We start from the raw sequence: 9,053 nt of genomic DNA on the forward strand, positions 1-9,053 counted from the left end.
CCAAAATCGACCCGACCCAACCCAACTTGACCCAACTCAACTAGTCGAGTTGGGTCGGTTTTTAGGGGTTAGTGGGTTGGGTTGGGTTATGCAAATTTTTTTAATAATGGGTCGGGTTGGGTTTGGGTCATAACAATCACAAATTTTCCTAACCCGACCCAACCCACTTATATATTTAAAATTTATATTATATATATTATAATTAATAATTTTTTATTTATTCCTCTCTCTACTGCCTCCCACTCCTACTCTCTCACTCTACTTTTACTTGTTTATAACTGAGTTGGGATACTAGCTAGTTCATGTATATTTTGTTTATCAACTCAGTTGGATATATTTTGTTTAAAATTGAGTTGAAATACTAGTTCATGTATATTTTGTTCATTAACTCAAGTAACAAGTGAGATAAAAAAAAAAATTTCTGCTCAATTTAATAAGAATAGTATTAAAAAAATAAAGATAAGAAAAAGTTGACCAACCCATGATTCAACTAAACTCAATTCGATTCATATGGATTAGATTGGATTTTTTTTAACCTATAATGATTAGTGGGGCCAAAAAATCTCCTCAACTCAATCTAACTCCCATGCTAAAGAATCTTTTCGCAATAAATCCAGCTATTTTTTTCCACTCTAGATAAAGAGGAAAAAAAAAACTTTTTTATTTGACTTATATACCTTTTTCAAACACTTTTCAATAAACACTCAATTTCAAAGCTCGTTGTCCAACGCATATTCACATGTATATACCAAATTTCAAAAGCAGCTATGTTCCAATTTTATCGGATATCCCCGTGGCCGCAGGGACAAAGGCTGCTAGTTCCAAAGATTTCTCACCGTTAAACTTTCTATCCACAAAAAAAAAGAAAAAAGTATTTGCAAATAATGATTTGATGAATTCTTGCTTGAAGCATCTCTTGATTGTGGGTGCCAACTCATATTGAACTCATTGCTCACAAGAGCCATATATAATTAATTATATACTCAAAAGGAGGGCCACATTTTGCTGAATCTTCTTTTCTTATTTTCTCTTTTGTTTTGTTTTTCGTTTCTGAATTAAAGAAATCCTGTCCATATTCCTCTATAAAATTGTTCTATAGTAATTTGTACAAACCTCACGTGTTGTTTTATTCCTGATACAAAATCTCCTGTCGCAATCGTAATCCCACAGCACCGATGCCCTTTTTAATGCATCGAAAATAACATGTCTCGCGTGCGAACCTTTTCTGCCATTGCATTCTTCATGATCATTTTTTTCTTGACCCTGTATGTATGTCCATGACATATTTGAGGGTTCCCCCATCTGAATAAGAACTCAAGTGTCAAGAACAGCCAACAAAACCATGGGAGCACCATCCACCTAGGATGTACAGACACGGATATGGACACAAGTACGGGTACGATACATCGATACAAGTAATTTCTGAAAAATAATAACATGATACGACAAATAAGACATCATTACATCACGGGTATAACACAAATGAGTAATACTACAAGTACAAACTATTTTACAACATTTTTACAAAATGTTGATATAACCAACCTTTTATTAGTTTTCATTTAAGCTTACTATTAATATTACTTTTTTATTTACCTATAATCACTCACCACATTAACAATTTGTAAAACTTTTTGTAAAACATTTTGTATCTCTAGCATTATTGTAACATATCTCTAGCATTATTGTAACACACATATGACACAAGTACAACACCCTAAATGAAGTGTCTGTACATCCTAGCCACCCACCACCTTCTCCTTCCTTCAAAACTAAAACTAGAAAAGAGAAGATGGGAATGGATCCCGAGCAATTACAAGAAAAACATCCTCAATTGGAAAAATTTTATCTCCAAACCAGTTTAGAGGAAATTTCCTCCAACCCACTATATGGTTGTTAAAACAACTATACATGTGTTATAAGGTTTTTAATTAGTCACGTGACTTGTTTAAATAATTCATGTAATGATGTAAATAGTCTTATAAATAGTTAAATGCTACTAGTGAGTTAGAGGTGATTTCTCCCAACTAGTTTGGAGGAAAAACTTGTTCATCTCAATTTATCTAACCGCCTTCAATTATAAATTTATATTAATTCGAGTATGACTTTTGCACATATATACCTGCTCAAGATTTTACACAAAATATATATATATATATATATATATATAATAAAATAAAAATTAGACACAGCAGTCAATTTATGTTATCTTTATATGGATAAAAGAGTCTCATAAACCCAACTGCAAATTAATTTCTTGGCTATTTATGTGCCGCGTATTCTTATTTTTTACACATATATGTAAAAGAAAGTGATTGATTTCGTTGATAAAATTTCCATATAATTACCTATTTAGCTTGTGGTCCTGTGAAAGCTCACCTCATCTAGTTAGCTCCTCAGCGGATGAGAGTTGTTTTCTTTTGATTTTTGTTCTATTCTGTATCTAGAGCTTGTGACCCTAACTTATACAAGGCTAAAACATAATGATAAACAAATACAAATCCCCTTTCCTCATTTTTAATGTTTCATTTTATACTCTACTAAAATCAGTATGTCATATATTTGATTTTAAAAAAAATAATAATAATATGTGATTAACTATAATTAGTGGAACATAAAATGAAACACGTAATGGAGTAGACAATTTTTATTCATGATAAACCAGCTACTTACAATCCATCAAATGGGATCATTCTAGTCCATTCAACTATTATATGATATTTAATCTATTCAGTTCAATGGGTAAAGGTGATTTACCTCGCCATCATGCAGAGCAGTACTCTTGATTAAAGACATAACCTTTTTTAAAAAAATTAAAAAAAAGAAACTTATTTAGCAATCATGTTATGATTGATATAATATCATTTTTTATATATAATGATATAACTATATTATTAACAATATTTTTATTATGCATCAATTATAATTTATTTTTATAAAATTATTAAAAATTTTGTGTCATTAAACCTATTGTATCATACTTGGTGAGAGATATTTGAGGAAGAAATTAGCCACCACTGTTATTTTCACCATGTAAGAAACTGATTTGACTGACATATGACATATGCTAGAATCCAATTCTCTCCCTCAATTTCATACCATCTCTCGTTTTCAATTTTCAAAAAAGACTTCATTTTTCAGTAAAATCTCTAACTTTTTTTTTCCTTAAATTTTATCAACCTCTCATTACCAATTTTCTATAAGTCTTCAATCGTAAATAACTCTCTTCCTCGGAGGAGGTTTGGATGGCCTTCACTATAAAAAAGTTTGAAAAGTACCCCTCTTTGTCCAGAATTGATTTTATTGATAGAGATTAAGTCCTAAAGTACCCCCTCTTTGTCCACAATTGATTTTATTGATAGAGATTAAGTCCAATCTTACAAGAATTCATTCTTCATACACTTGAGATTGGACTAGATTTTTATGGTTAGCACGTGGGTGTGTCTCAAGTCTTGCTTTCATATCATTTGGGTTGATCAGATTTCTTGTTATTTTTGCATTATTCTTCTCATAATAAAACAAAACATTCTTTTTTATGATAGGTCGTACCTAATCTAATACTAAGCAGTAATCAGGGCTGAAGTCATGTACATGCACTATTTTATTATTGAGAAATGTTATGTTGGTAGTATTTTTATAATATTTTCGCATTAAATTTTTTTTAGAGAGTTTTAATCTATGGCGTTTACTTTTGATGATAACTTTTTATTATCAGATCAAGATATCAATCAGTTTTTGGTGTAGGAAGAAATTGAACCCAAAATCTCTTATTCAACTATCAGAAATTTTACTAGTTGAGTTAACTGAACTCACTGCAATAAATCCTAAGTGTTACTAATTCTAATTTGAAGCTATTACTAAATTTTTTTTTTTTCACTAATAACAGTCAATAATAATTTGTCGCTTAAAATTTACTATGAAAGTGTTGTGAAAATGGTGTAAAGAAATCATTTATCTTTATGACTTTATTTTTTATAAACATGGAAAGGTGATAATGATGACCCAAGATCTTTAACTAGTTATTAATATATAACCATCACTTTCACAACATCCCCCCTTTTTCAGGGGTGGTTTCTCAAAAAACATTGTAACAACATAGACAAGTTGGTAAAGCTAAGCGTTAATCAAAAAACAAAAACAAAAAAATTGTCACTTTCACACGTGGAAGTCGTGATACTCTTTGCCTAAAACACGTGAAAACAGATAAACTACATTTTCAGCGATAAAGAAAGCAGCAGGTGAAGCTAAAAAGCCTACAGTTGTTAATTATCTTCATCTAGTCTGATATTTTTTTTTCTTCTCCAAATGCTGGTGATTTAATAGAAGTGCATAATGTGCTTATTAGCCATACTATATATAAATCATAAATTTTGCATGCATGGTTATATGCAATATGCCCATTTACCTAATAGTTAATTAAATGATATTATAATCAAATGAGCCATGAATCAAGTTAAATCTCTTAAGTGGGTTTCAGTTAGATCAACTGGTAAAGTTTTTGATGGTTGAATAAGAGATTTAAGATTCAATCTCTGCTTATATCAAAAACTGATTAGTGTTTTGATATGATGATAAAAAACTATTATCAAAGCAGGCACCAAATGTTGAAACTCTCTTTAAAAAAAAGAAGAAGTTATCTCCTAAAATGATAGTTTAACATTTCCAAATAACACATACAATGCCAAAATAATTATTTCAATTAAATTCTTGTTTTCATGATTTCTCAAGATATTATAGTCTTGTTAATTAAAATGATTTTTTTTTTCAAACATTGAAACTGTTCCAAATATTAGAAGAAGCAAAAGAAAAAAAAAGTTGAAAATCCACAATATATAATCCTTATAAGGTGAATGTAACCATAATAATAATAATAATAATAATATGCCAACACAAAGTAAACATGCTAGCTAGAATAGTGTTAGAATTATAGTTAAATTATTAAATTTATAATTTTTTAATTAATAATGTAAGTTTTTAGGACAATCAATAATTTAGTAAATAATATACTCTATACTTAATTAATTACTTATACCATACATGTATTAATTACTTATCTAATAGTAGTATTTACATTTCTTTTTAACTAAAGTAATTTTTCAAAATAGAAAAGAAGAGAGATGAGATTGTAAGTAAAAGAGGTTGAGAAAGAATGCAGTGAAGCTGTTCGACAGAAGGACAAGTCGAGGAAGAGTGCAAGAAATTGAGTAATCTATGTTAAGAGAAAGAGAAAGAAGAAGAAAGAGAGAAACTCGATCGTAGAATAGTTTTCATTGAGTAATCTGTGTAACACATGCACAAAAAAACTGCATGCAACTACTCTAACTAATTTATAATTGAATATTGTTGAGGCTTTATGTCTAACTGAATCTGTTGACTGTAACTCCGCTACGAACTGTTTCTATTGGCGGTGCAACGGGTTGAACTGCATGCCTCGCAGTTGGGGGGTTGTGATAACTGTGAACAGCTGCAACGTGAGCAGAGTGCATCGTGAATAGTTATATATTGTTAGAGCATTTGTATCCGTTTGTGTAAAAAATTCTATATATTTTAGTATAAAAACTTACTTATTTTTATTTTACATACTCATTTTTTAAAATATCTCATATCAGATTATTTATTATTTTACACTATATTTTATTAAAATATCAAATTTTCTTGATTTTTAAAAATTGTTTTTCTTTCTTTACATACAAAATCCTCCATCCACTATCTTTCTTCATTCTCAAGATATGTAAAGAAAGAATAAAAAACTAAATGTAAAAAGAATAGTGTTAATGTACATTTTCACGATTACTATAGCAACTATATATTTTTACACAACTTTATATGGTCTAAGATGTGAATGAACTTTGGACTTAGTTAGCAAAAACATGGTTATTTTTCTATTGTACAAGCACTGAGTGCTCTTCTCAGAGACCCAATGATTTTGGTGATAGAATATGTAATATAGCACTCTAACTAATTTCCTGGTAACAATTTATTCATTAAGCCTAAAAGAAAAGGCTGTACTTTTTTACATTTCTAATGTTGGGAAAACTAATATTTCAAGCTGTAGGGGTAATAGGCCCAGGAGTACATATCTATGTATATATTGGGTCAGGAGCCCAATCTAAGGACATTAAGTAGTCCGAGGACGAGTAAACACCTTTCTAAGAATCCGTCTTGAAATCTGATCATGATCATCCAAGAAGGCGTTCCGAAGATGAATGCTTCATCAGCTGAGCAAAGTCGAGGTCAGAAGGTGTGGCCTGACACCTAAAGCAACGTTCCAATTAATTCTACTGTTGAGGATAAGTATTATGAAGGAATAAGATAGAGGGAGGTAGTGAAATATCTAAGAGAAAACTGCTACTACCACATCAAATGTTCTGCAATTAACTCTCTGGCTGTATTTATGTGGAGAAGATTCCTGAATAGTATTGCCTTAGTTGCCCCAACTCACAAAGGGCCTGAGAGGGTGTCCGATGGGACAAGCACTCAAGTAGTGGCCTAGAAGATCAACAAATGGAGGGTCAAGATCGTCTAAAATGAGTTATATAATATAAGAGACCCTCCTTGGATAGGGGATTGGAAAATTAAGAGAGAAATACTGTAGCAATCAAGAGTTGAACTTGTAATCAAACTTGAGAAGAAATATATAAGAACTAATCTCCTCGGATTGTGCCGAGGACAATTTTCTTTAGATTAACACAGTCTATCTTTAATTTCTTGTCATTTGGATCCACTTTACTTGTCTGACTCATTCAAGCCCAGATTTCCAACCCATTCTCTATAAATTCATTGTATTGGGCTCTTTGGGCCTAAGTTCATCTATCATTTGGGCTTGGGAGTCAAACTGTGTCCTTACACAAGCAATCCCATCTTTCGTATATATTTTTTTTTTGATAGACAGAATAATATTTCTTTAATATTGCAAAATCACATTACATGCATTGCAAAATATTTATTTTTGTATTGTGATACTTTTTTTTTTTTTTTTGAAGTTGTTATAAAAATGGAAGGTGGAGATTTAAACCTTAGTTTTCTTTAGACCAAATAATGCAATTGAGAAACAATCTTAGCTATCCATTTATTTATATATACACACGAAAGTGGTGTCATAGTCTTGGGCTAAGCTATTCTACCCTTTATCCAAGAGATGCCTCAGAAATCTAATGGTTCAATTATGCGGTAGATTGAACTTAAGATATCTCATAAGTATGCATCACGTCTTAAACTTATAAATCTACCACTCAAGTATCCCCGGGTAGTTTATCCATTTTGGAATAAGGGGATTAGATTTTATCATATCATCAATAATTTACATAGATACCAAAATAATGATACTTGACATTTGTTTAAATATTGATGACTTGATAATTATAATTCACTGATTTTGAAAAATGGTTGGATAAGATTTTAGGATTTCTATGATGGAGTTACCCTAATAAGAACTCTAAAGGATTCTGACCTGAACTAACCAATGAAGTGCTCGCATTGTACGTGCATTCCAACATATAGAGAGTGACATTAATAAACAAAACCGTTATGTCTACATGCATGTTCACAACTACAAACTTCATTTTATACAAAACAAAAAAAAATTAGTACGGATAACACGGCATTGAATATGCGGAAATTCAAATTATCACATAAAAGAAATGTTTTATTCTCTTCTTTGTCGTTATCTTTTATATTTTATTTGTTCTATCAGAATTGTCTTCTTCATTTTTTTTTGCCGAATTAATTGTCTTCTTTATTTAAAAGTGCGTTTAGATTTGCTTTAATGATTACTTGTTTGTTAAAATTACTATAGAAAATAAGGAATGATTTTTCTTTGGGACCCACCAAAATAAGCTTAAAAAGCCAAATAAAGCGAGGGGGGAGAGTATTAAGAGGTTATTTGTTTATTTATCGAAAATTGACAAAGCATAGTCATGCGTAAGAGGAATGAGACTTTAAAAAATTACATACATATATAAATAAAATATAATTTTAAAAAAAGATTTCTTTTCCATTTTGTGAGGGGAGGAGCAAATAAGAGAACATTATACATATCCCATATATCTCATTGTTTTAATAATTTAATTCTTGATCTTATCTTTTTTTTTTTTTTTGGAATAAAAAATGAGGGTGTTTATGGTTAGGGCAGAGCACACACACTTAGGGATGTGATGCCCACCAACGGACTCTTACTGGTAGCGGGAATCAAACCTGAGCGTGTTAGGCAGAGCGAATGAACCATACCCAGCTGAGCCAAGCCCCTGTTGGCAATTCTTGATCTTATCTATACAATAAGAAAATACAGATAATTCTATGGTGTACATTTTGTTATGTACACAACATACTTATTATATTGCATTATTTAATATATATTTTTATAATAATAGGTGAATGGTTAAGATTAAGTAAGTATGATACATACAAAAAAAATAGTAAGTATGCATTTGGATACTCCTTATGTCTGGTGTTTTTTGCGTTTTCAGCTTTTTTTTTTTACCAGCGCCTGGTGCACTGTTCATGGGACATGAACAATGCACCAAGACATATGAGCTATAATCGCAGAATGAACAATAACTTTTTTATTATTATTTTTAATTGTTTTTAGTTTTTAGTTTTCAACAAAATAAACGATTTCCAAACAGACACTAAGTATCACAAAAATGAATATCAAAATGAATAAAGTATATAGTACAATTCAGTTGTACCTATATAATTATTATAGACAAAGACAAAGTGGTTATCCCAATATGGATGGTTAAGGGTTAAATGCAGATATATCATTTTAAAAATTTTGTTTTCACATAGCTATTGGTCAATGGGTGATAAGATTTTATTTGGAACAGATATCTCACTCACATCAATGATTATAAACCAATAGCAAGGTCATAAAAAAAATTAAAAAAAAAAGAAAGAAAAAGAAAAAGAAAAAAGAATTCCAGATTCTGTAGGGGCTATAAAAGAAACATATGAATCTGCCATAATGTAAAGATAGAAACTATTGATAATATCTTTAGTGGGGTCTCCATGTGGGCAGGCAATGTTGGAACTTGGTACAGTACCCCTGCTTTGCA

This window comes from Quercus lobata, chromosome 5 (assembly GCF_001633185.2).
Source record: "Quercus lobata isolate SW786 chromosome 5, ValleyOak3.0 Primary Assembly, whole genome shotgun sequence".
Taxonomy (NCBI): domain Eukaryota; kingdom Viridiplantae; phylum Streptophyta; class Magnoliopsida; order Fagales; family Fagaceae; genus Quercus; species Quercus lobata.